General features: G+C 41.2%; 1 protein-coding gene across 4 annotated transcripts in view; it reads left to right on the top strand.

Moving 5' to 3' along the window:
* The window catches only part of SPATA13 (spermatogenesis associated 13), a 345487-nt gene that overhangs the window by 194623 nt on the left and 124584 nt on the right, over positions 1–26280 (top strand). Inside the window, exon 1 of one of the 4 annotated variants that reach the window (XM_032838276.1) lies at positions 2749–2922. The exons of the other annotated variants lie outside the window; for them this stretch is intronic. The gene's annotated coding sequence lies outside the window, so the exon portion shown is untranslated. Of the gene's footprint in view, positions 1–2748; positions 2923–26280 lie in introns of those variants that run through there. 4 annotated transcript variants of the gene reach the window in all.

The raw sequence follows: 26280 nt of genomic DNA, 5'->3' as shown, positions 1-26280 counted from the left end.
AGAAAAAAGAAAAGTGCACCACACACTTGGGTGAGAAATGGTAGCTTCTATCCCTGGACACTCTCTTGCAGAAAGCACCAGTGAGTGATGTTACAATGAATCTTTGGTGAAAATCTGTAGGTTGGCTACTGTTAGAATTTCGGCTCCTAGTCAGTGTCCGGTAGTAGCAGATCTTGGAGAGGAGCAAAAAAGTTCAAAGAAGCCTTGGGAGGTTCTCTTTTGTAGGGAGGGTAGAAAGCAGATGTCAACTTTGTTTGCAGGGCAGTGACTGATGGCTGGTCCTGTGGGCAAAGAGAGAGGTCACTACAGGAGACTTAGGCCTTTTTACTCAGAAGTCACACTGAAATTCCCTTTGCATTGATGGAAAGTAAAGGAAACTTAGAGACCGCTGGTCCAGATCTCTCATTTAATTGATTAGAAAAATGAGATGCGAAGAAGTTTGGTGATTTATCCCCTTCATGCTTTGGCTAGTGATGGTGCTGAGTGCTAAGCATCCAATCCCTTCAGGTCATATCAGTGAGTTTTTTTCTTGAAACATCCTGCCTTGTTCCAACAACTTAGTTCTTTTGTCTCAGGAGCTCAAGATTTTCCCTAAAACAATAATTTTTTTTTTTTTTTTTTAAAGGGCAGGAACTAGTAATTATTAAGCCCCTGTGTGGGCTAAGATGCCAGGATTCTTATATGGGCTCAAGTTTGGTATTCTCCGACCAATGCAGAGAGAGAGGGGTTTCCCTTTTCCCTGAGGACACTGACACTCAGGCAAAAAGGCTTGGCTAGGGTCATAGGTGTCATGGAAGCAGATGCTTCTAACTTTACAGAGCTCCAAGTATTTGAGGGCCAGGACTCTTTAATTCTCCCCCCCCACCCCCGAACTTGGTTTTGAGTATAGTGTTTTTCTTCACTAGAAAAAGTGTTGCATGTAAATATTAATAATGATTTCCAAGAAGGCAGAAATGATCCTTTGAGACCCAGATTTTTTAAAAAGAAAAATCAAAATTTTCTCCCCAGATGGGTGTTAATTCTAGAGATCATTAAAAAACTCAGTGTAGCCCTTGAGATTTTTTTTAACAATAGTAGAATAGATATAATTTTTAACATTTATAAGAGCTTCAGGCAGATGTTTTAAAAGTTATATAAAATAAAAATAAAATGGAATATTTGATATTAACCTCTCATGCTATGCCTCCAAAATTTTCCATAGTTTGCTTGCATAATATTTTTTCTGCTTTAAAAATATATATGCTCCTTGCCAAAAATGTGGGGATTTCAATAAAAATTCACATAACAAAAAAAATTTATTCAAATTTCCCCCACTCAGAGTTAATTACCATTAATAGTTTGGTGTGTTTGCTTTAATAGACTTTTTTTAGAGCAGTTTTAGGTTTACAGAAAAGTTTTTTTCTGTAAAGGAGAGCTCCCATATACTAACCCTCCCTCCCCGCAGTTTCTCCGATCATTGACATCTTATGTAAGTGTGGTACATTTGTTAGAACTGATGAGTCAATATTGATACATTATGATGAACAGGTTTACATTCCAGTTCACTCTTCCTGTGGATTTTGACAAATGCATAACCACTTGTAACCACCATTTGATATTATACAGAATAGTTTTTTCACTATTTAAAAAAGCATATATAAAGTTAATTTTGACTTTCATTGGGTAATTTAATCGTTTTATGTTCTTTAGTTTAAAAATAGTTGTTATGGTTCTTTGATTATAAAAATAATCCACGTTTAAATAGTGTTGGTGGATAATAACCGTTTAAATGAATCACCTAAAAACTGGCACTTATTAAAAGAATATGTTTACAAGTTTCATTAGTTGCATGTAAACAATCAACAGAGTGTTTGGGGTCCACATCCTCGCACAGAAGGGCTTGCTTCGCCTCTGTGGTTTTCATGTGAAATTACTGATTACCCTTTGGGCCACAAGGAAAAGGTTATGGTAGTGCTTTGAGTGGGTTCACTAAACAGTACAATAAGACTTGCTCTAGTTCCTGGGGAGAAGGGTAGTTTTAAAAATCCACACCCAGTGTTTCCTTTGCTCAGAAGTGAGCACAGCCTCTGCTCCTTCGCGTAAAGAGAACTTCAAACCGAGGCAGAAGTGGGGCAAGTGGACTGGGGTAAGAGGGGTTGCTTGGGCGACTAGGTGGCTCCTCCCACCCTGGGCTTGTGAGGCTGGGAGTTGATGGGGTAGGGGAAGAGACTGGCTTGTGGGGCCCGGCCGGGGGTGATGGTATGGGGTAGTCTCTGGGGGTGGTTGGAAGAGAGCCGGGCTCGGGGTGTAGCTGAGGGCAAGAGGAGCGGGAGTTGGGGGGGAAGTGTAGCAGGGCCAGGGGCGTGGCAAGGGGGGGATATCCTGATGGGAGATGAGGGATGCCTTGAGGGGCTGGGAAAGGCTGGGAAGATGGTGGGGGAAGCCGGGATGTTGATAGGGACGGGCTTGGCCGGGTCTCCGGGCAGGGGGCGTGGCAAAGCCCGGTGGCAAAGCCCGGGTGCAGAGGGTGAGTGTGGTCGGGAGCATGGCCTAAGTGGACAGAGAACCGGGCTGGAGGCGTGGCCGAAACGGGTCGGGGGCGTGGCCTGGAGAGGAAACGAGCTCCCGACCAGGGGAGTAGTGGGAGAGCCGGGTTGGGGGCGTGGCTTGGGCGTAGCTCTAAAATGGGCTGGGGGTGTGACCCGAGGCGGGGAGGGGGCGTGGTCTGGGAGCCCGGCGGCCGCGGCGCGGGCGGGATTCAGCGCCGCGCTTTCTCGGGCAGCCGCCCCGCCCGCCGCCAGCCCAGAGGCAGCGCACCGGAGCAGAGGCTTCTGCGAGAGCCCGGCGTGCTCCGAGCTCCGTGGGACCTGGACCGGCCCTGTGTCGCAGGGACGTCTTGGATCCTCTGGCTTTGGAGGATCCGCCGAGTGGGAGCCGCACGAGGTGAGGCTGCACGCCGGCGTGCGTCTGTGCGGGGCGCGCGCGGGGCGTGGGGGCAGGCGTCTGGGGCTGTTAGCCGCGAGCCGGGGAAGAGGAATTAGCCCCAAGCGACGGCGCTCATAGCCCGAGGACGCCCTCCTCCGTCCTCCATCCTCCTGGCCGCTTCTCGGGGCAGCCCTAGCTGCCCACCTGTTGGTGCCCTGCAGTGGTTACTCGGCGACCCCCCCCAATCCCCAGTTTCGGCCAGCGGCGTTGACCCCGGGGAGCGCGTGCAGCCGGTGCTCCTGGAAGAGGTCGTCTCCGGCGCGACCCGTTCGGGGATTACTCTGGAACTTTACCCCGAGCTCCCGACTCGTTGGGCCTGGCCTTCGAGGTTGCGCAGGGAGGGCGGACAAAGGTTCGGGGAGTCTGGTGCGGCCGGTGTTCCTTTCACAGCTCCGCTCCCTCGGGTGGCGCCACCGGCACCGGCCCGGGTCTGCTGTAGCTGGTTGCCCGGGAGCGGATGCGGTCCGAGAACTTAGTTTTGAAAGCAAGATTCTCCTCAGGTCCCAGCTGCGTCTCATTTCACGAGGAAGACCGCTGGGACTCGGTGTCTGTCGCCTCTGAATTGGAAGGTTTGCTGGAGTCGGCTTGGTTCCAGTTGTGGTTGACGTGGTGCGGGAATTTGCATACTAGCCCCAGGAAGGTAGAAACCAGCAGTGCTGCTCACGTCAGGGGGAACTCAGGTGACCCGTGCTGGCTGGCGGGCCACCCATCTGACTGTGTAAAGTTAAAGAGCCTCAACAAACTTCCCCTCCCTCCAAACGCGAAAAAACAAACCAAACCAAACCAGACCAAACCAACAAACAAAAAAACTGGTTAGTTGCTTCGCCTCACTGGATGATAATGTTAATAATAGAACAATAATTTGAATTTAGTGAACACTTATTACCAAGACTATCCAAAAATCAACCCCCACCCCCCAGGTTTTCTCTGCGCCTCATCTCATTTTCTGTGTTGCCTGGTGTTTTCATTCCCACAACCCCCCTTCAAATCTCCCAGTTCTTTGCTTTCCTTTGCTGACAGGCACAGAAATCTCACTCCATTTTATTTTTGCACCATTCATAACAAATGCACCTTTTCTTCATGTCCCCCAACTTGCAAACCTCCTCATCCCATTGTTCTCCTGGTGCCTGTTAATTATGCGCTCCCCCCTGTGCTACCCTCGTTCTCTGCCCCCACATCCTTTATAGAGTTTTATGTGACTATTTCTTATACGATATTGTAATTTTCAATGACCTCCTTTGGCCCCCAAATTTGCCATCTTCCAACCAGGATGATTATCTGTTTTTTTATTTGTGCTGTGCATGTGCACATGTGTTGCTTCTCTCCCCAATTTCTCCCACATGGTGCTTTCTTGCCTTTTACCTACTTCTCGACAAGTGTTTTCCCTGCTACTGCCTTCACAGCTCGCCTTGTTTCAGTTCCTTTGGTTGTGAATTTTCTACGCCACCACCATCCCTAGGTTCCCTTTCCTCTTTTACAAATCAGTCCTCCATTACGTTGCAGACATCTTAATTTCAGACTGCCTGAAAAGGGTCCGGAGGTGGAGGGAGGGAGCCTCTGCCTTTCCCCAGGAGTACCCTGGATTTCAGGACCTTCCCATCTGCTTCGGTATCATATACATAGTTACTGGATTATGTTAATATTGATATCAATATGAATATACTTATCAAACAGTCTGGGCCAGGCCCTCTTCTGAGGGATTTATATGCACTAATACCTCATTAATCCTCCTCACATCCCTGAAATGTAGATACTGTTACTCTCCCCATTTTACAGATGAGACAAGAGAGGCTGAGAAGTAACAGGCCCAGTTTCTCAAGGCTCTCTAGTGGCAGAGCCCTTCTTGCCAGGTGCGGAGCTTCTATGCTATAGGAACTTCTGAACTCAGACATAGGCTGGGATTTGGCTTTGGAAATAAGGTCATGAATTGCACGTTTTATTTAGTCTGCAGTTTACGACAATTGAGGGCATATTATCTATACCTATAGAACAGTGCACGGGGGAAAACCCAATGCCTGATGTCCTTTGGAAAGATTGGGGACACTGTCTGGGCTGACTGTCAAATTCAAGCTTGCTTTCAGTTGGCTTCCTGAAGAGAATACATTGGTCCCCTTAGCTACAGGAAGTCTGGAAGAGAGATGATCGCCAGCAGTCTCCTGTGCATTGGGAGTTTGAGATTCACTTTGGCTTGTTGGCCAGACCTCTAGGACCCCCCTGATAGCCCTGTGATTTTATGAGTCTCGTTTATTTCTATTTCATTATGTAATCCCAAAAGCTTGTTCAAATATTTCCTTGTTGGTCTTTACCTTCCTGAAAGTTGGAGGCAAATATTTCCCCTTTTGCAGCTACTGAGGCAGAGTGTAGGTAAAGATTTTTACTTAGATAGCTGGAAGGGGTCTTACGCTCTACAGATGAGGAAACTGACCCAGCAAAGTAAAATGATGTCTCCAAGGGAAAGCAGCAGTCTCCAAAGGATCGGAAAACTGGGCTTAGATCCCAGATCTGTTGATCTTTGGTCCAGGGCTCTTCATGCCTGGCTGTACAGCTTGGTGGGTTGATCTGTCTGCTTGCTGCTGAAAACAATGAGCCTTCTTTCCTCTTCCTTTCCTGAGCTAAGAGGCTCTGGAGGGATTCATTTAAAATAGAAATTGTCAGGGTTTTCTGGGTGTTTTTTTTTGGTCTGAAAGCTAAACACTTAAAATGTTTGCTTTTGAAATATGTAATGGCATAAATGGGATCATAAAATCATGGAAGTATAAATTCAGAGGTTTTAGAAAAGTAATTTTGTTATTTCCAAAACATCAGGAAAGAACACCAAATGTACATTGCTTACTAGAGGCAAATCATATAATACATGTGCGTTTGAAGATCAGTAACTGTAATGTTTAATTGTATTTTCCATTTGCAGACAGAAATGCATTAGGCACAAAGTGCTCATATGATTTCCTTCATCCTTGCATCTCAAATGAAACAAGTGAAGGAGACAGAGCGTGTCAGGTTAGCTTTTGTTTCTGTGTTGGCTCTGCCATGCTCTCCCCCTTCTCTTGGACTGGGACTCCCACCTAAGCCCTCCTGATTCCCAGCTCCTACCTTTCTATTTAATCCCTTCCCCCCAGGAACCCTCCGGGAACCTGGAGGGTAGTATTTACCCATGCTGCTCAACTCATTCTGTATCAGTCTCTCTTGACAGAATTAAACCCTAATACCCTAAGGTACACGTCGTATTTAATTAACTTCTCTGATGCTTCTAGAATGAGAAGGGCAGTTAGGTTCCATCCTTGGGAGGATTGAGGGAACAGTCGCTCATGTAGTCATCTGTGTTCTGTGGTTGAGAGGAGGATCATTCTAACTGAAGAGCAAGTTAGATTTCTCTGCTCCCCTTTCAGAGCTGAGAAAATGGAGGCGAAGGACTTTTTCATGGCCAAAGCCTCAAAGTAAGTGACAAGGATGAGACTGGAGCACTGGGCTGCCTGGCTCAGGAGATCTGGGTGTATGCTTCCATGTGTCTGTCTCCTCTGTCCCTTGTAACTCCCTTTGGCTACACTCTTTTGCAGAGGCTTTTCCGAACTAGATGGTTCCTGTTTGGTGAGCTGCAGATATAACAGGCTCTCAAGAGTTTCAGGGCCCATCCCTGTCTGTCTCACTTGGGGTGCACATGGCGCTTTGTCACTGCCTGAGAGGGCCCTGGGAGCTGCTGCCATGCCACGAATGGAAAGAGGATGATATAGATTTCTAATACATGGCAGTGACTGTGGTCAGAATGTCCACGTTTGTGGATGCAGGTAATATCGCGTCCTTTTGCCTAATATTCAAATGTCCTGGAGACAGAACTGTTACCTGACCTTCACCAGGACCTTAAAGGACTAGATTTCTTGGTCAGATATAACCTCTGCCCGTTTCCCTGCAGTAGGACCACTCTGTGTCATTGTGGAAGAAATGAGAACTCAACATTGTAATTTCAGGGACCCTGTGCCTGACTCAAAATATCTTTGGGCACTCTTGCCTGCCAGATCTGGACTGGAACCTTCCTCTGCCTCCCATCCTCACTCTCTGGAGTCAGCCAGGTTGGGGAGCTCTGAGAGGACTCTGCATGGCTAACTTGGAAGAAGAGGGCAGCCAGTCTTTCCCCAGCCCCCACTGACACCATGACAGAGTTTGTTCCCTAAGACTGGCAAGCTGTCCTTGGAGAAAAATAGAACGCAGGTCTGAAATGACCAGACAGACTGGAAAGTGTTGGTGGAGGGAGGCAGCCTGCCGGAAAGTGGGAAACTGCGATCTCTGCTCATGGGCGGGAGGGCGGGTCCAGGATTTTATTGTCTTAAAACGGAGGGACAGGAGGCAGGGAATGAGATATGTTCCTGCTACTGGAACTTTGATCACAATCTTTTGTAGAAATTATCGTTCCACATAAACAGTGAGCAGTCCTGTACTTGAGTGTTAAAATTACAATTCAGTCACATTAAACACATTTCTGAGGTCAGGCCCTAGTATTTAACCACCATGTATGGTGAGAGATGGAGTCCTGAGTCCTGAAACAACTTACACATGTACGTTGAGACACATCCAGCTTATACACTGAAATCAGCTATCGCTGTGAGAAAACCAGCTCCTGCTTGAGAAATTTGCTCCATTCCCACCCTTCCTGGTAGAATGGCGTGCTCGCATGTGCATGCTTATTGCGTACCTTTTATGTGCCAGGCCTGTGCCGGATGGGGAAGATGGAAAGAGTCCTCAGAAACAGCTGTGGTCCTCAAGGAGCCTCACACTCCTGTCCAGTGGGAGAGGTAGATGTGTGAAAGGAAAGTCTTAAAATGTGTAGCAGATATGGTGATCGGTTTGTGAGGAGGGGGTTTAGGGAGCCCATGAGAGATCTAGGATCCAGGAAGCCTTCCTGGAGGAGGAGTTAACTACAGCCCGGCTGAATGGGCTGAGCAGATTGGGGAAGGAGCTGACAAAGGGAGGCATAATGCAGGTGGATTCAGCCAGATTGAGTAAGCACAGGTGGGGAGACAGACTTTAGCTCGGGGACCCTAGGGACTCTGAACACTTGTGCATGGCTGAAGCTCCCAGCTTATCATTTATGACTGTTTGGAGCAGTGGCTTGGCCTGAGTATCACTTGGGGATTTGTTAGAAGAGCAAATTCTAGGGCTTTCCCTCAGACCTATGGAGAGCTTCAGAGGTTCAGGCTCTGAGAAACACTGTTTTAGAACATGTGCTTTCAAGAGGCCCTAAACAGTTACTCTTCATGGCTACGCGATAAGGTTTTCAGAGAGTGAAAACTCCGTTCCTACCTGGTTGGATTGGGTAGGATTTTCCTCAAGTCCACAGCAGTCCACATGTCCTGCATTTCTTTGCCAAGGGTATGTACTTTCTCACAATTTCTCCCCGCCCCTCACTTCATTTCATTGCCCACTAGTGTTTTATATTATTTCTGTAACACCTCCATCTTTCCTGATTTTTAGTGTTGGCAATAGTCAAACTGAGTTTCAGATCCTAATTCTGCTATGTGGTCTTTGGAAGGTATTACCCTTTCTGTGCCTCAGTTGCCTTATCTGAAAAATGTAGGTAGGAACAGTACCCAGCCTTTTGGTACCGTTTCAAACCTCACCGCACATTTGAATTAGCCAGGTTTGGTTTTTGTTTGTTTGTTTGTTTGTTTGTCTTTTTTTAAAGTTGATACCTACTCCCATCCCAAATACTGTGATTCGTTTTGGGTGTGACCTAAGCACTGAAATTTTTAGCAGCTTCCCATGTGCAGGGAGGTTTGGGAATCACTGTGCTCAGCTGTTGGGGGGATGAAATGAGTCCATTCTTGCTTAGCAGAGTGCCTGGCGCAGTAAATGCTTCGTATATACGTGTGCTGGCGGAGGCTCTGATGGTTTTATGGCAGCAGGAGGGGAAAGTGAGCCATTTCAGTTGTTTGATGAATACTTGTTAATTGTCAAACGCCTGTTGGTTTGGAAATCTCTGGTGGTCCCGTCTTTTGTTCTGAGAGTTGAGAGGTGAAATAGCCCAGTGCCATGGATCTCCACATCTAATTCTCTAAGCCCTCGCTTTGCAAGGGTCATGCTGTAAACAGAGTGTGTCCTCCCCCACAGCCTTCTCAGCCCTGGGCACCATTTTCCCACTTCTGTATGGAAACACTTCAATTTTTGGAATATAACCTTTCTAAAATCATGAAGTAGCAATGCTTTACAACATGGGTGAGGAGTACTTAATAGCTGGGGACCATTACTGTCTACGTTTTTCAGATAAGGCAATTGAAACACAGAGAGGTAAGTGCCTTCCCAAGGTCACAGAGTTAGCAAGCCGCAGAGTTGGGATCTGATCGCAGTTTATTTTGTACCTGTTCTAATCTGTCATTTGTACCTAAATGCCAGTTTTCAAACCTGGAATAAATCTTTAGACTTGGTCTCTTTGGCATGGTTCTATTTTCTGGGATCTAAATGTCGCTATGTCCTAAATTACGTATTTCTAACCATTACTTGAAAAGATGTATAATCTTTTTGCATGCCCTGTCTTGTCACATACATTAAATCAACCTTTATTCATTGTTTTATTAATTTGACAACTATTGATAAGCGCCTGCTTTGTACCAACACAGCCAAGCTAGCAAGTTTATTCCTTCCCCTCCTTCTGTGGAGGGACAAACATGTCTCTGTCTCTATCAGCATGTGTAAGTATTTTGGTTTTGATTTATAACTGCAGCCTTTTCTATACCTGTCTCTTTTGGTGGCATAATTCCTCAACTTTTAATAATGGAACATCTGAAGGACATTTTTCCTGTTGACTTCATGGGCCTTCCTTGAAGCCTGCTGAGATTAATCAAGCCAAACCCCATGCAACAATTATTCTAATTTATCCTGGCAAGTTATTAAAATGTAGGTTGCCTGGGACCAGGAGGCTTGAGTAAGTGAGCAGTAGTTAGTACCCTCAGAAGGAAATGGGTGATGCAGTTTGAGTTCTGTGGGTTTGTTCTATCTTTCAGTCTAGAATCCGTCCTTGTAGTGTGGCCAAACTAAGCAAAGAATGAGAAATAAGTGAATTCATATCTCAGGTTTCTGATTTGTGCTCTTTCTGTGAAAAAGAGTACATGTTTGGTTTTGTTTTCTGTGTCAGGCATGCAAGTAATTGGTGTTTACTGTGAGATTGGCCCTGGGACATTTAAGTGTGTGCTGCAAATGGAAATAATTGATTCACTATATTTGTTCTGCTGCCCAATTACTAAGTGAAAACCTACCACTGGGGAAACTTTCGTGGAGCCAGCACACAAGTGGCTCAGTATTATGGTAAAGACTAGCCTCCATTGTGTGGTCTTACCATTATCACTGCAGTTACTCTCAGACTGAATAGGCTTTAGAAATAGAGGCCTTCAAAGGACTTGCCCTTGCTTAAATGTTCCATGGATCCTTCTGAAATAACATCCCCCAAGTCCTCGTTGAAAACAGTAAAGAAGGCAAGGCTATATTAATATCTACAAGCTTTAGTTATATTCAGAAGGATTATATATTCAAAATGAGAACAGTTCGAAGTACATTTAGGTTTTAAACATTTGAGGTTAACAGTCTGAAATGCGCTAGGAAAAAATAAGCAAAATGTTCTCTAAAATGGTATGTTTTAAAATCTGCTAGACCTGTTTTCTCTACCTTTGAGTTTTCTGAAACAAATCTAAACTTCCCCAGTGATTGCTTGGCTCATCTTACCGAGGAGCCTACTTGTTTTACCAAATCCAGTTTCAACTCTACCAATAAAGGCATCTCTCTCTGTGACCTTAGGCCACTTCTCCAAAACTATTGTGTCCTGTACTTCCCGGAAAAGGATTGCATACTTTACGTGCCAGCTTCGGTTCTGGCCATGATCTGTGGTGTACTTGTGCACATGTACTTGTGTGTGTGTGTGTGTGTGTGTGTGTGTGCATGTGTGTGTAGGGTAGGTGTATATGCTGGAGTCAAAACCACATACTGTGTTCTGACAGTGTGACATAGAGTGAACTCCTCATTACATAAAGTTCCCTTCTAAGTTGAGTCTTAGACTCCTGGCCTCACTAAGTAAGTGAATGAATTCTGAATTGTGGAATTGTGAATAAGGAAAGTGGCAACTTCTCTTGAACCCTTAGTTTTTTAATGACAAGTCATGGCAAGGTGTGGGTAAGAAGAGTGATTTATAAATGTGCAGCTTGTGGAATCAGGCTGTCTGGGTCGTATTTGTATCTCCAAGTGCAGTCCTTACCACCTGGCGTTGGTATAAACAGCTCTTGCTCAGTATTGAGCCGCCTGGAGGCAGGCGCTTGTCTCCAGGCTTAGCCTTGGAAATGCCACACGCACCTGGCTGAGCATCCCGTGCTTCTGTGAGTCAGGATGGCTTCTGGATAATGACAATGCTCTGCTCCTTGAGACGTAGGGACCATTCATTCATAAATGCAGACCCAGTTTGGGCCAGGGTGAGGCACTGTACTGAGGGCACATGGACAGGGTCAAGTCTAAGTTGTAACTCTGGCAGAGCTTAGCCCTCCTGTCCCCTGCGAGTCTCACCTTTTCTCATTAGATCTCACTTTTGGATGGGAGGATAGTGATGAAGATTCACTTCCTCTTGGCTTTGCTCTCTGGGCTAGAATCCTCTTCCAGGGCAGTGACATTCAGGAGAAGGGAGAGGGTAAGTATGCTTTCTTCTGCCTGTCAGTGGTTCTGCCGGATGATCATCTGGTCTTCTCTTAACTCCAGTCAGAATTAGGAAAAATTCCCTGGGCTCTGAGAACGGGGTCTGCTTGCCTTCTAACATAGAAGAAACATGGAGGAGGAAGCAAGAACTCTTTCTGCTTTTTCTAATCTTTATTTCTAATCTGACCCCTTATCCAAGGTGCTCACCCTGAAAGGGTACTGAGCCAGAAGCCTTCCTGGTACATAGAAGCCAGACTGATCTAGCATTACAAGGTCAGTGCTTACAGGTAGATAGGTCAGAGCATAGAAAATTGCTACCACTGCCTAAATATGTCTTGATTTGGTAGCATAGTTAACTTACATTTTCATTCTAGCACAACTGCGGGAAGTTGATCGCATTGACTTCCTGGGGGCTATTTTCAAGCCTGCTGAGATTAATTAAATCAAGCCCCATGTGACAATTATTCTAAAGTAAAGTGGTTTATTAAATTTTGGTGCATGCTGGACTACCAAATTGAAATTATTCAAGTAGATGATTACAGTTTTGTTGATTTCGTACTATAGGAGTTTAATACCCTTCTTTCATTTTTATGAGCAGATACTGCCAGTCTCTTAGATTTCCTTTCCTGCTGGGATGAAGAATCTCTAAAGGAAGAAGGACATGGCCTATTGTCAGTAGGACAGTGTTGTTTTCTTGGCTTTCCTGGAAAGCCATCTCTGTAGAGGCCAGGTCTTACTCTACACAGTGGAGGTTGGGGATTTTTAAGAACCCTTTGTGTCACTTGGGACACTTTTCTTCTGAGATGAAGATAGTGGGTATCTGTGCAGATCAGTCTGGGATAAAGAACATTGTGAAAGGAGACCTGGCTCAGCAGGAGGGTTCCCAGGCTGTCATCATTACTGAGCTGGGACAGCCACCTTCTCTGTGTATGTCCAGGTCACCTGGAAAGACCTGGGAAGCACCTTAGTCGTTAGTGAGAGAAGATTTGAAAAAACCCACAAAACTTTTGCAAGCATGTGTCTTTGTCACTGTCACAAAAGTACACTTTCATTTGCTCCTTTAAAGAGAACTAGATCCCCCTGTGACCAGTTATGACACATGCCTCGTTACAAATTCTTCCTCTGCCTTGTGTAAAGTCATCACTGCAGGAGTCAGAATGAGCTTAGAAAACACTTCTCATGGATTGTTAGTTGGAAAGAGATGTGCCCATAGGGAGAATCCTATAGCTCTGTCCTCATATGAGGGAGAAATTCAGAGTCCTGGCAGGACCCCCCACTCACTGACTGCTCACCCAGAGATATGGATGGTTTCAGATTCCCAAGGAAGTGACTCTTGTGTCACCTGAGGGCAAAGGGACTTGGGAAGCATTGCCCATTGGCTGCCTCATGTTTTCAGGGCCGCCATTTGGCAAGAGGGGAAGGAAGATGATGAAGTAGTGATCTTCATCTCGGAACCCACAGGGAAGATCTGATGGCATCTGCTGCTTTCATGTGGAGGACAGACAAGGAGAATTGGTGCGGGGAAGGCTGTCTGTCACTGACGTGGTCTCCTGGATGGCGTTATGACTGCAATGCCGCTTGCTTCTCCCATAGTGTGATGCAGATAACAGTGGAAGTGTTTCAAGGGTTAGGTGAATGGCTTCAAAGGAAGCCTTATAGAGAGGGCTGATAATTACCCACAGCCTAACAGGCAGGTGGCCACACCTTCTTGCTGGTGCCTGACTGGGTATCCTGTGCCGGAATTATACAGACTGCTGGTGTTGGTCCTAGGCTCTTCTGCTGACCTCATCTGCATCCATTGTTGCGGATATTCAGCCAAATGCACACCCAGATCCCAATAATTGGTTGTGTGGAAGACGATGGTACATAGGTTGTTTTCATTAACTAGAGTAAGGTTGGTAAAAGTGGACATCTGACACAGAAGAGGCAGGAGTTTGCTGAAGAAGGGAGTGGGGATTTGAGAGTTAAGGCAATATATAATTGTATTTGTGGAGAGTTTTAAATTCTTGTTTATTAATTTTAATTGAACTTTTCATTTTGAAATAATGGTAGATATACATGCATGATGTGGTACAATGATATTTACATGATAGAGTACAACATCACAATTAGGATATTGACATTGATATAGTCAAGATACAGACATTTCCCATTATCACGAAGATCCCTCATGTTGTCCTTTTATGGCCATACCCACCTCCCTCCTGTCCCCACTCCTTCCTTTCCCTCTTTAGCAGCCACTAATTTGTTCTCCATATAATTCTGTCATTTAAAAAAATTTATAAAATTGGAACATATTATGTTTAGGATTGCTTTTCTCACTCAGCATAATTTTCTGAAGATACTAGTTCTTCTTTAGACATGTGGTTTGCAAATCTCTGTTCTGACTAGTTTTCCCTTTTAGCTCGTAACCAGGTTCTCTGCAGAACAGAAGTTTTTAATTCTGATGAGGTCCAATTTATTGATTTGTTTTCCCTTTTATGGATCATATTTTTCATGTCAAGTCTAAGAAAAAGAATTCTTTGAAGATTGTCTTCTATTTTTTTAAGTCTTATAGTTTTACATTTTAAACTTAAATTTGTGATCGTTTCAGAATACCTGGGTGGTTCACTCAGTTAAACCTCTGCCTTTGGCTAGCTGGGGTTATGATCCCTGAGTCCTGGGATCAAGTCCCATGTTGGGTTCTTCGATCAGTGGGGAGCCTCCTTCTTCTTCTGCCTGCTGCTCCCCCTGCTTGTGTGTGCCCTCTCCCTCTCTCTGAGACAAATAAACAAATAAAATCTTTAAATTTATAAACCTTTTGAGTTTTTGTATAAGGTGCGAGATTTAGGTCATGATCTTGGTGGTTTCGTTTATTTGTTTTGTTTTGTTTTGCCTGTGGATGTCGAGTTGCTCCAGCACTTTTTTGTTGAGAAGGCTATCCCTCTTCCATCAGTTGCTTTGTACCTTTATAAAAGGTAAGTGGGCATATTTATGTAGGTATTTCTCTGGGTTCTCTTTTCTGTCCAATTGGACTGTTATACCTCAGCCAGTATCACAGTTTTGTTTCCTGTAGTTATGAGTCTTGACATTGGACGGACTGATTCCTCTCATTTTATTTTTTCAGAATTGTTTTAGCAATCCTAGCTCCTTTCCCTTTCCATATAAATTTTAGAATAATCTCTTATCTATAAAAAATCTTGCTGGAATTTTGGGAGAATCAGCATCTTTAGTGTTGAGTCTTTCAATCAATAAACTCAGTGTATCTTTCCATTGATTTTATCATCATTGTGTAGTTTTCACCTATAATTCCTGTTCATGATTTAGATTTATACCTAAGTATTTCATTTTTTGACTGTAAATAATATTGTATTTTTTATTAAGATATAATTAGTAGACAATATTACCTAAGTTTCAAGTGTGCAACATTATATTTTGACATCTGTTTGCACTGTGAAGTGATCACTGCGAAAAGTCTAGTTACCATCCGTTGCCATGCAATTGACCTCCTTCACCCATTTTTGCACCCCCACTCACCTTCCCACTCGGGTAGCCACCAATCTGTTCTCTGTATCTGTGAGCTTGTTTTTATTTTGCTTACTTACTTGCTTGTTTGTTTAGATTCACGTATGAGTGAAATCATGGTGTTTGTCTTTATATGTCTGACTTATTTTACTTTAGCCTAATACTCTCAAAGTCCATAATGGTTTGTATTTTTAATTTTGATGGCCATGTGTTCATTGCTGTATATAGAAATAAAGTAGGTTTTTTAGTATGTTTAGCTTATATCCTACAACCTAGCAGAACTCATTCATTAGCTCTAGGAATTTTTTGGTAGATTCCTTGGGATTTTCTATGTATACAGTCATGTCCTCTGCAGATTGGAATGGTTTAATTTTTGCCTTTCCAATGTATATGCCTTTTATTTCCTTTTCTTGCCTTATTGCACTGGCTAGAATTTCTAACATTATGTTGGATAAGAAAGTGGTGAGAGCAAACATCCTTGTCTCTCGTTTCTGATCTTAGGAGAAAAGCACCCTGTCTTTCGCAGGCTTTTGGTTAATGCAAGTTGAAAAAGCTCCCATGTATTCTGTTGTCATTGCTGTTGTTTTTTAAATGGTGAATGGGTGAATGGGTGTTGAATTTTTTTTCCAAGATTTTATTTATTTATTTGACAGAGAGAGAGAGAGAAAGAGAGAGAGAGAGGGAACACAAGCAGGGGGAGCAGCAGGCAGAGGGAGAATCAGACTCCCTGCTGAGCAAGGAGCTCAATGCGGGGCTCAATCCTAGGATCCTGGGATCTTGACCTGAGCCAAAGGCAGATGCTTAATCACTGAGCCACCCAGGCATCCTGAATGGGTGTTGAATTTTATCAGGTACTTCTTCTGTGTCAGTTGATGTGATCATATGATTTTTTCTCTAGGCTGTTAATATGGTAGATTATATTTATTAATTTTCAAATATTAAAAAACTCTTGGATCACTGGAATAACCCCAAGTGCATATCGGCCCCACTTGTTCATGTGCATAATTATTTTTATATATTGCTGAATTCTAGTTTGTTAATCATTCTTGTGTTTGTATTCATGAGCAATATTACATCTGTAAGTTGTGGTTTTTTGGAGGGGGTGAGTATTATCTTCTAGTTTTGGTATCAGGGTAACAATAACTTCATGAAATTAAGAGTAGGGAAGTATTTCCTCCTCTTAAATTTCCTGGAAGGTTTATGTAGAAATGGTGTTAATTCTTTTTTAAACATTTGGTAGACTACTTCAGTGAGATTCTCTGAGCTCTGGAGATTTCTCTTTTGGTATCTTTGAAATTGCAAGTTCAAGTTCCTTAATAGTTAAGGGCTGTTGAAGTTATCCATTTCATATTGTGTGAATTTTGGTAGTTTGTGTTTTTTTTAAGCAAATGGCCCATTTTGTCTAAATTGTCAAATTTATGTATATAGAGTTTGTAATATTCCCTTATTGGCCTTTTTATATCTGGGAGGGGGTCTATAGTGAGATCTTGTTTCATTACTGATGTTGGTATATGGTGTCTTCTTTTTTCTTTGTCAGTCTTGTTAGAAGTTTGTGAGCTTTATTAATCTAAAAAAACCAGCTCTTAGTTTAATTGATTTTCTCTATTTTTCTATTTTCAGTTTGTTTTTATCTGCTCTTACCTGTGTTATTTCCTTCCTTTTTCTTTCTTTGGGTTTATTTTGTCCTTTTTCTAGGTTCTTGAGGTGGGAGTTTACTGATTTGAGATGTTTCTTCTTTTTAATATGTATTTATTTCATGCTATAAATTTCCCTCAGAGTACTGCTTTAGGTATATCCTATAATGATATATTTCAGTTTCACCTTCATTCAGTTAAATGTGTTTTTTAAAATTTCTCTTTGTCTTCTGTTTTGACCTGTGGATTATTTACATGTGTCTTGCTTACTTTCTAAATATTTGGAGATTTTTCTGTTATCTTTCTCTTACTGACTTCTACTTTATTCGATTTTGGTAGGAGAATACATTCTATATGACTGTATTTCATTTTATTTTATTTTAAAGATTTTTTATTTATTTGACAGGCAGAGACCACAAGTAAGCAGAGAAGCAGGCAGAGAGAGAGGAGGAAGCAGGCTCCCCACTGAGCAGAGAGCCCAATGTGGGGCTTGATCCCAGGACCCTGGGATCATGACTCAAGCCGAAGGCAGAGGCTTTAATCCACTGAGCCACCCAGGCGCCCCATTCTTTATGATTTTAGTTTTTAAAATGTTTTTGAGTATTGTTTTATAGCCCATGATATTGTCTGTCTTCATATATCTCCCATATACTCTTGAACAAGAATATATATATTCTGCTGTTGTAGGATGGAATGTGCTATGAATGTTTCATCCTTTTGGTTGATGTTGATACTCCTGAAATGGAGTGTTGTAGTGATGTTGGTAGTAGCTGTTTTTTGTTTTTGTTTTCTTTTTCTTTTTTCTGGTAATGGAGGGGGAATAGGATTAGATAGCAGAGAATTTGAAGTCATATTGTCCAGCAAAAATACGGAGACCAATAGTCTGTGTTGCCAGTTTAAGGTAACTTTGACAACCATCCAAGGAGAGAGTAGTTTATATTCTGAAAATATAAGTACTAGAGGGCCATTTCTTCAAATCATTGTTTTAGAATTAGAAAGTCTGAAGAAAACCAAGCTTAATCTGAAAATCAAAGGTCAGACAGCTAAAGTTGCCAACCAGGACAGGGAAAAAAGGTTATGTTTTAAGTTTGTTTGGATTACTTTTTGTTGAATAGTATTTATGAGTTAACTAACTTATTGTGTACTAAGTACTTTACTTAATCATTACTATAATTAGATCCAGAACAGAGAAGTAGATTATTAATATAAAAGCTAGACTAATTTATTCTAAAACATTTGTTGTGTAACTTCTCTATTCCTGACGTGGCACTAGTTCCTGAGGTTATAAAAATAAACTAGAGCAACATGGACTTAAGTATCCTTTATTCTCCCACAGAAGGAAAACCTAGAAATCTCAATGGCTAAGACTGACATCTAGGAAACATAAGAATAAATTCAGCCTTGAATATTATTATAGTTTCATAGCCTATAAATTTAAATTTGAAAAATAATATTAAAAATGTTTTGTAAGGGACGCCTGGGTGGCTCAGTTGGTTGAGCGGCTGCCTTCGGCTCAGGTCATGATCCCAGGGTCCTGGGATCGAGTCCCACATCGGGCTGCTTGCTCAGCAGGGAACCTGCTTCTCGCTCTGCCTCTGCCTGCCACTCTATCTGCCTGTGCTCACTCTCATGCTCTCTCTCTCTTTGACAAAAAATAAATAAAATCTTTAAAAAAAAAAAAATGTTTTGTAAGAGATATATATTTTATTACATGGTTACCTAGTGGCTTTCAATTAAAGCCTGGTATTTCTTGCATGTCTCCTGTGTGCCAGGCACTGAAATGGGTACAGAGGGTCTGCATTCGTTCAGCCCCTTGTCCTTAAGCCTGATATAAAGATAGAGGCCGGATGTAAATTTCTTGAACTTATATTCATCTTTGTGTTTTATTTGTTAAGAAAAAGAAGCTCCCATGTGTAATGGAAAATTTTTTATTTACATCTTTTTTTAAGAACACAGCTTTATAAAGAATGTCTGTGTAAGTTGTGTTGAACTTAAATGTAAACAGATCTAGTAGCGGCATCAATACTGAAATTATTCCACATTGTTTTGTAAACACATCTATTAGTTTAACCTGTTCAACCAGGTACAGTTACAGAAGGGCAATAAAGACCTTGGTCCATTACTTTTCATGTAACACCACAGAAAGTGAGAAAATACAGTTAAATTTATCGTAGTCTTTGCTTTCTTTTTCTCCATGACATCATAGTTTCCCTTTAATATCTGTTTTTCAGATCAGAAAACATGTTATTTTCCCAGACAACCAGTTGCTTTGATTAATGGGGCCAGGTCAGTCCAAGGACAGACTAAACACACAGGAACCTGGCATGATTCCTAGAAATGATCCTCAATCTTCCTTCTCTCACCTTGGGGCTCTTTAATTACTGTGTTTTCTGTGAAAATGGAGTCTGGTAATTTTCTGAAGAAGCTCCATATATCAGAACAAATGATAGGTGTTTGGTCGATAAGCTCTTAATTATTTTTTTTTAAAGATTTTATTTATTTATTTGACAGAGAGAGAGATCACAAGTAGGCAGAGAGGCAAGCAGAGAGGGTAAAGCAGGCTCCCTGCTGAGCAGAGAGCCTGAAGTGGGGCTCAATCCCAGGACCCTGAAACCATGACCTGAGCAGAAGGTGTAAAGGCTTAACCCACTGAACCACCCAGGCATCCCGATAAGCTATTAATTGTTAATGAATAATAAGTTCATGCTTCATTTTGTATCACTTTATTAACAAGTCTCCTCCTTTCTTGTATAAAAAAAGTTGAGAGTGATACTGTCTTTCAACTTCTGTATTATTTATAATATTTTATATTATTTATATATAATTATGTAATATATTATTATATAGCATTATTTATAATACTTTATATTATTCCTTAGTCAATCAAAGCATGGTGGTCCTGAACATTACTTCCCTGATTCACCATTATGTTTAACTGTTGCATTTCGTTTTTGTAGATATTTGGAGAAAGTAGTTAGATACTTTTATAATAATTTAGGCATGTATCAGTTAGTGAGGCTGATATGGTTTGCCTTCTGTAAATCACATAACTTCTTTGAGCCTAATTGTTTCCTTTTCTATAAAATGGGCCTGGCTGATAATAAGTGACCCAGCTGTTTATTATGGCTGTTTTCATTATAACATGCTAGCCTGTGAGCTCCAGAAGATTGATAGCTGTGGCTGATTTATATCTGTATCTCCAATCTGTGACAGCCCAGATACTGCAAATGTTTATGGCATTTGGGGCCAGGCAGGTAACACAAGAGCTATGCAGTCTCACATGGAAACTCTGTAGGTTCCACCTATAGGATCCAATGGGAACGTGGCCCAGTGTTAGCAAACCCTCCTATTTTCCAAGAGAATCCAGAATCCTGCATTCTAAGTGAAATCTCTTTCTTCTTAAATATTGCTAATTAATTCGGTTTAAGAAAAATCCCCTATGTAGGCCAAACAAGGTGTGGGCACTAGGAGATTTAACCCAAAGCCAAAGCTTTGCTACCTGAGCATGCTCTTAAAAAATGTTCGTTGAATTAACAGCAGTGAACAGTAATGTTCATTGACTTATTGAGCTCCTTTATCTTATGACTGCCATGATAGAGATTGTTTTGATACTTCTGAGGAATATACATCTGTCTTCCGACAGAGCTTTTTTAACTAGACAATTAAGATATTACTTACACAGAATTATTAAAAACATTTACCAATAACAAGTACTGTAAATGAGCTTACTATGTGCCATGCATTGGTAGGAAAGTATTATTAATCCATATAAAAAGATGCACAAATTAAAGATCGGAAAGTTTAAATAATGACCCAAGCAGCTACATTCTGCTTAATGGCAGAGTGAGATTATAACCCAGCAGTTCATACTGTACCATTCCTGGCTGTTAACACCTTTTGTCCAGATTAAGAATGAGTTAATACCATAGCAAAGCAACTAGCCTTATTTATTTTTTTAAAACAGCTTTATGGAAATATAATTAACATACCATCTAGTTCATTCATTTAAAGTGTAAAACTGAGGTGTTGTTAGTATAGTCATAAAGTCATGCCAATTATCACCATTGTCAATTTTAGAATATTTTTATCACCCTAGAAGGGAAATCTGTCCCTATTAGTAGTCACTCCCCATTTCCCCCCAAACTCCTAGGCCTTGGCAATGACTTAATCTACATTCTGTCACTATAGATCTGCCTTTTCTTGACATTTCGTATAAGGAATCATACACTATGTGGCCTTTTGTGTGTGTGTGTGTGTTGTTTTTTGTTTTTTTTTTTCAGTCAGCATGGCATTTCAGGGTTTGTGCTTGTAAGCATTCTGAGTCCTTCATTTCTCTTGAGTAGTGAATAACCTTCCATTTCATGTATATATCACATTGCATTTGTTCACTGGTTTATGGCCATTTGGGTTGTTTATAGTTCTTGGCTATTACGGACAGTGCTGCTATGAACATGCGTGTCCATGTATTCCTGTAGACCTGTGTTTTTACTTCCCTGGGGTAAAATTGACATTGCTTGGATACTTGATAACTCAAGGTTTGACCTTTTGAGGAACCGTCAGACTGTTTCACAGAGACTGCGCTATTTTACCTTCCCACCAGTGATATATGGGGATTCCAATTTCTCCACTTCCTTACCAACACTTGTGCATATTTTTAAGAATTGTGGTAAAATTCACATATCAAAATTTTCCATCATAGCCATTTTAAAGCATACAGTTCAGTAGTAGTAAGTACGTTCACATTGATGTACAGCCATTACCGCCATCCGTCCCCATCACCCTTTCCATCTTGTGGAGCTGAAACTGTGTACCCGTTAAACAGTAGCTCCCCATTATCCCCTGTTCCCAGCTGCCGGCAGCCATTAGTACATTATGCCACAAGTTCTTTATGATTTTGACTATTATAAATACCTTGTGTCAGTTGAAGCGTAAAGTATTCGTATTTTTGTGACTGGTTTATTTCACTTACAGTGTCCTCAAGGTTCATCCATGCTGTATCATATGTCAAAATTTCCTTCCTTTTTAAGATGGAATAATATGCCATTGTATGTATATGCCACATTTTCTTTCTTTCTTTCTTTCTTTCTTTCTTTCTTTCTTTCTTTTTCTTTCTTTCTTTCTTATTTTTTTATTAATGTATATATTTTTTAAAGATTTTATTTATTTGTCAGAGAGAGAAGAGCGAGAGCGAGCACAGGCAGACAGAGTGGCAGGCAGAGGCAGAGGGAGAAACAGGCTCCCTGCCAAGCAAGGAGCCCAATGTGGGACTCGATCCCAGGACGCTGGGATCATGACCTGAGCCGAAGGCAGCCGCTTAACCAACTGAGCCACCCAGGCATCCCTATGCCACATTTTCTTTACCCAGTCCACTGTTGAACCTTTCAGTTACTTTCACCTTTTGGCTATGGGGAATAATGGTGCTGTGAGCAAGGGTGTACAAATGTCTCTTTGGAATCTTGCTTTCAGTTCTTTTGGGTTTGTATAATTGGAATTGCTGAATAATTTCTTTCTTTTTTTTTTTAAGATTTTATTTATTTATTTGACAGACAGAGATCACAAGTAGGCAGAGAGGCAGGCAGAGAGAAAGGGGGAAGCAGGCTCCCCACTGAGCAGAGAGCCTGATGTGGGGCTTGATCCCAGGACCCTGGGACCTGAGCCGAAGGCAGAGGCTTTAACCCACTGAGCCACCCAGGTGCCCCGGAATTGCTGAATAATTTCTAACTTTATCTGGCTGTGTTCAGAGATGATATTTTGTATGATAGCTATCTTTTTAAGTCTTTTTTTTTTTTTTTTTTTAAAGATTTTATGTGTTTGACAGAGAGAACACAAGTAGGTAGAGCAGCAGGCAGGGTGGGGAGGAGGAGAGCAGGCTCTCCACTGAGCAGGGAGCCCAATGCGGGGCATGATCCCAGGACTCTGGGATCATGACCTGAGCCGAAGGCAGCCGCTTAACTGACTGAGCCACCCAAGTGCCCCTTTTTTTTTTTTTTTAAGTCTTAAGACTTAATTTGTGACTTAACATTTGGTCTGCCCTGGAAAATGTCCTATGTGCCCTTGAGAAGAATGTGTGCGCTGTGGTTGGAGGAAGCATTTTGTGTCTGTCAGATCTAGTACTTTATTACATTGTTTGAATTCTCTCGTTTCCTTACTTCTGGTTCTCTGCATTACTGTTGAGTGGGGTATCAGAGTCTCCCAAGTATCATTGTGGAACTGTATTTCTTCTTCAATTCTGTCAGTTTTTCCTTCATGTATATGTTTTTGTGATCTGAAATTACGAATGGTATATTTTTAAGTCCAGTATAGTTAGCATACAGTGCTCCCTTAATTAATTTAGTTTGAGGTGTATGATACAATGATTCAACAATTCTTTACATTACTCCACGCTCATCATGATAAGTGTACTCTCAGCCCCCTTCACCTATTTCACCCATCCCCTCATGCTCCTCTTCTGATTACCATCTGTTTATTCTCTGTATTTAAGAGCCTAATTTTTTGGTCTTTTTTTCTTTGTTTTGTTCCTCAAATTACACATGACTGTAATCGTACGGGGTTCATCTTTCTCTGACTTTCTTCTCTTAGCATTATACTCTGTAGATCCATCTATATTGTTGCTAATGTCAAGATTTCATTCTTTTCTATGGCTGAGTAATAAATAGTCCATTGTGTATATGTATCTCTTCTTCTTTATCCATTCATCTATATTGGGCTGCTTCCATAATTTGCCTATTGTAAATAATGCTGCAGTAAACATAGAGGTACACGTACCTTTTTGAATTAGTGTTTTCAGATTCTTTGGGTAGATATCCAGTAGTGGGATTATTGGATCATATGGTAATTCTGTTTTTAATTTTTGAGGAACCTCCATACTGTTTTCCACAGTGGCTGCACCAGTTTGCGTTCCCATCAACAGTGCACAATGGTTCCTTTTTCTCTGCATCCTTGCCAATGCTTGTTCTATCTTGTGTTTTTGATTTTAGTCATTCTGACAGATGTCATTGTGTTTTTGATGTTCATTTCTCTGATGATGAGTGATATTGAGCATCTTTTCATGTGTCTGTTGGTCATCTGTATGTCTTCTTTGAAGAAATGTCTGTTCATATCTTCTGCCCATTTTTTAACTGAATTGTATAGGTTTGTTTGGGTTTTTTGGTGTTGGGTTGTATAAGTTCTTTATTTTGGATACTAACCCTTTATCAGATTGTCATTGGCAGTTATTTCTCTCATTCAGTAGGTTGTCTTTTAGTTTTGTTGATAGTTTCCTTTGCTGTATAGAAGCTTTTTATTTTGATGTAGTCTCAATAGTTTATTTTTGCTTCCTTCATATATTTTGATGGTCTGTCATTAAGAGTGTAAATGTTTATAACTGTTATATCTTCTTGCCATATTGAATATTTTACTAGTATATAATGTCCTTTTTTGTCACTTGTAAACTTTATATATTTAATGTCTATTATGTCTGATATTAGTATAGCTAACCCTATTCTCTTTGGTTACTATTTGCATGGAATATCTTTTTCCATTCTTTCACTTTTAGGCTTTTTGTATCTTTGGGTATAAAGTGAGTCTTTTGTAGGTAGCATATAGTTGATTGTGTGTTTTTATTCCTTCTGCCAATCTCAGTCTTTTTTTTTTTTTTAAGATTTTATTTATTTATTTGACAGACAGAGATCACAAGTAGACAGAGAGGCAGGCAGAGAGAGAGAGGGAAGCAGGCTCCCCGATGAGCAGAGAGCCCGATGCGGGACTCGATCCCAGGACCCTGAGATCATGACCTGAGCCGAAGGCAGCGGCCTAACCCACTGAGCCACCCAGGCACCCCTGCCAATCTCAGTCTTTTTGGGGGGATTTAACATATTTACATTTAAAGTAATTACTAAAGAGGGACTTAACTTCTGTCATTGAGCTATTTGTTTTCTATATGCCCTATAGCTTTTTTTTTTTTTTTTTTTCTTGGTCTTTCACTTCCTGGATTACTGTCTTCTTTTGTTTATAGTTGATGTTTTGTAGTGAAATGTTTAAATTCTTTTCTCATTTCCTTTTGTGTATTCTATAGCTATTTTCTATTTTTTTTAAAGATTTATTTGAGAGAGAGAGCACGTGTGTGTGCATGGGAGTGGGAGAGGGCCAGAGGAAGAGAATCTGAAGCAGACTCCAATGCGTGTAGAGCCTGAGGCAGGGCTCAGTCTTACACTCTGAGATCAAGACCTGAGCTGAAACCAAGTGTTGGATGCTCAACCAACTGAGCCACCCAGATGGTCCTCTATAGATAGTTTCTTGTGGTTACCATGGGGATTACATTTAACGTCTTGAAGTTATAACACTCTGATTTGACTTTATACTGTCTTAATTTAATAACATAAAATCTCTGCTCCTTCATAGATCCATCCCTACCCCTTTTGGTTATTGGTATCACAAAATTACAACATTATACACTGTGAATGCCATAACATAAACCAATAATTTAAAAAAAATTCATTGACCTCTTAAATTATATAGACATAAGATTTGGAATTACAAACCAAAGTTACAATAATATTAGGTTTTATAATTTCCCATGTATTTACCTTTATTGAGATCTTCATTTCTCCATATGATTTTGAATTACTCCCTAGTCCTTTCTGTTTCATCTTGCAGGAAGTCCTTGAGCATTTCTTGGAGGGTGGATGTAGTGGTCACAGATTCCCTCAGTTTATGTTCATCTGGGAATGTCTTAATTTCTCCCTTACTTTCAAAGGGCAGGTTTGCTCAATATGGGATTCTTGGTTGGCAGTTCTTTTAGCCCACTGATATATTGGTCCCTGTCTTCTGGCCTCCACCGTTTCTAAGGAGAGATCTGACAGTTTTGTTAAGGATTCATTTTATATGAGGATTTCCTTTTCTTTTGCTGTTTCATTATAATGTATCTCAGTGCACATCCTTGAGTTCATGTTACTTGGAATTTGCTGTGTTTTGTTAATGTTTATATTCATCAAATTTGAGAAATTTTGAGCCATTTTTTTTCTTCAGATATTTTCTCTGCTTCTTTTTCTCTCTTCTGAGACTCCCATGATGTGTATGTTGGTCCATTTGATGGTGTTCCACAGGTCTCTTAGGTTCTGTTTGCTTTTCCTCAATCTTTTTCCTTTCTGTTCCTTAGACTAGTTTCCATTGTCCTGTCTTCAAGTTTGCTATAATTTCTTCTGCTTGCTCATATATGACTTTAAATCCCTCTCATGAACTTTTCATTCCAGTTGTTTTAATTTTTAGCTGAATGTTTTTTTGTTTCTTTTTAGTTTTTTTTTTTTTAATCTCCTTACTGATATTTGGATTTTGTTCATGTATTTTCTTTACTTTTTCCACATCTTCCTTTAGTCTTTTGAGTATCTTTAAGACTGTTATTTTAAATCTTTGCATAGTAGATCTGCCTTCGGTCTTTTTAAGGGACATTTTTCTTTTTTTTTCTCTTTTTCCTTTGAATGAGCAATGCTTTACTATTTCTTTGTATGCCTTGGGATTTTTTTTTTCTTTTTAATGAACACTG

Source organism: Lontra canadensis, unplaced genomic scaffold (genome assembly GCF_010015895.1).
Source record: "Lontra canadensis isolate GAN:19392208 unplaced genomic scaffold, GSC_riverotter_1.0 scaffold103, whole genome shotgun sequence".
Lineage (NCBI taxonomy): Eukaryota > Metazoa > Chordata > Mammalia > Carnivora > Mustelidae > Lontra > Lontra canadensis.
The sequence above is the reverse complement of the archived record's forward strand: the minus strand, read 5'-3'. Positions and strand labels throughout refer to the sequence as shown.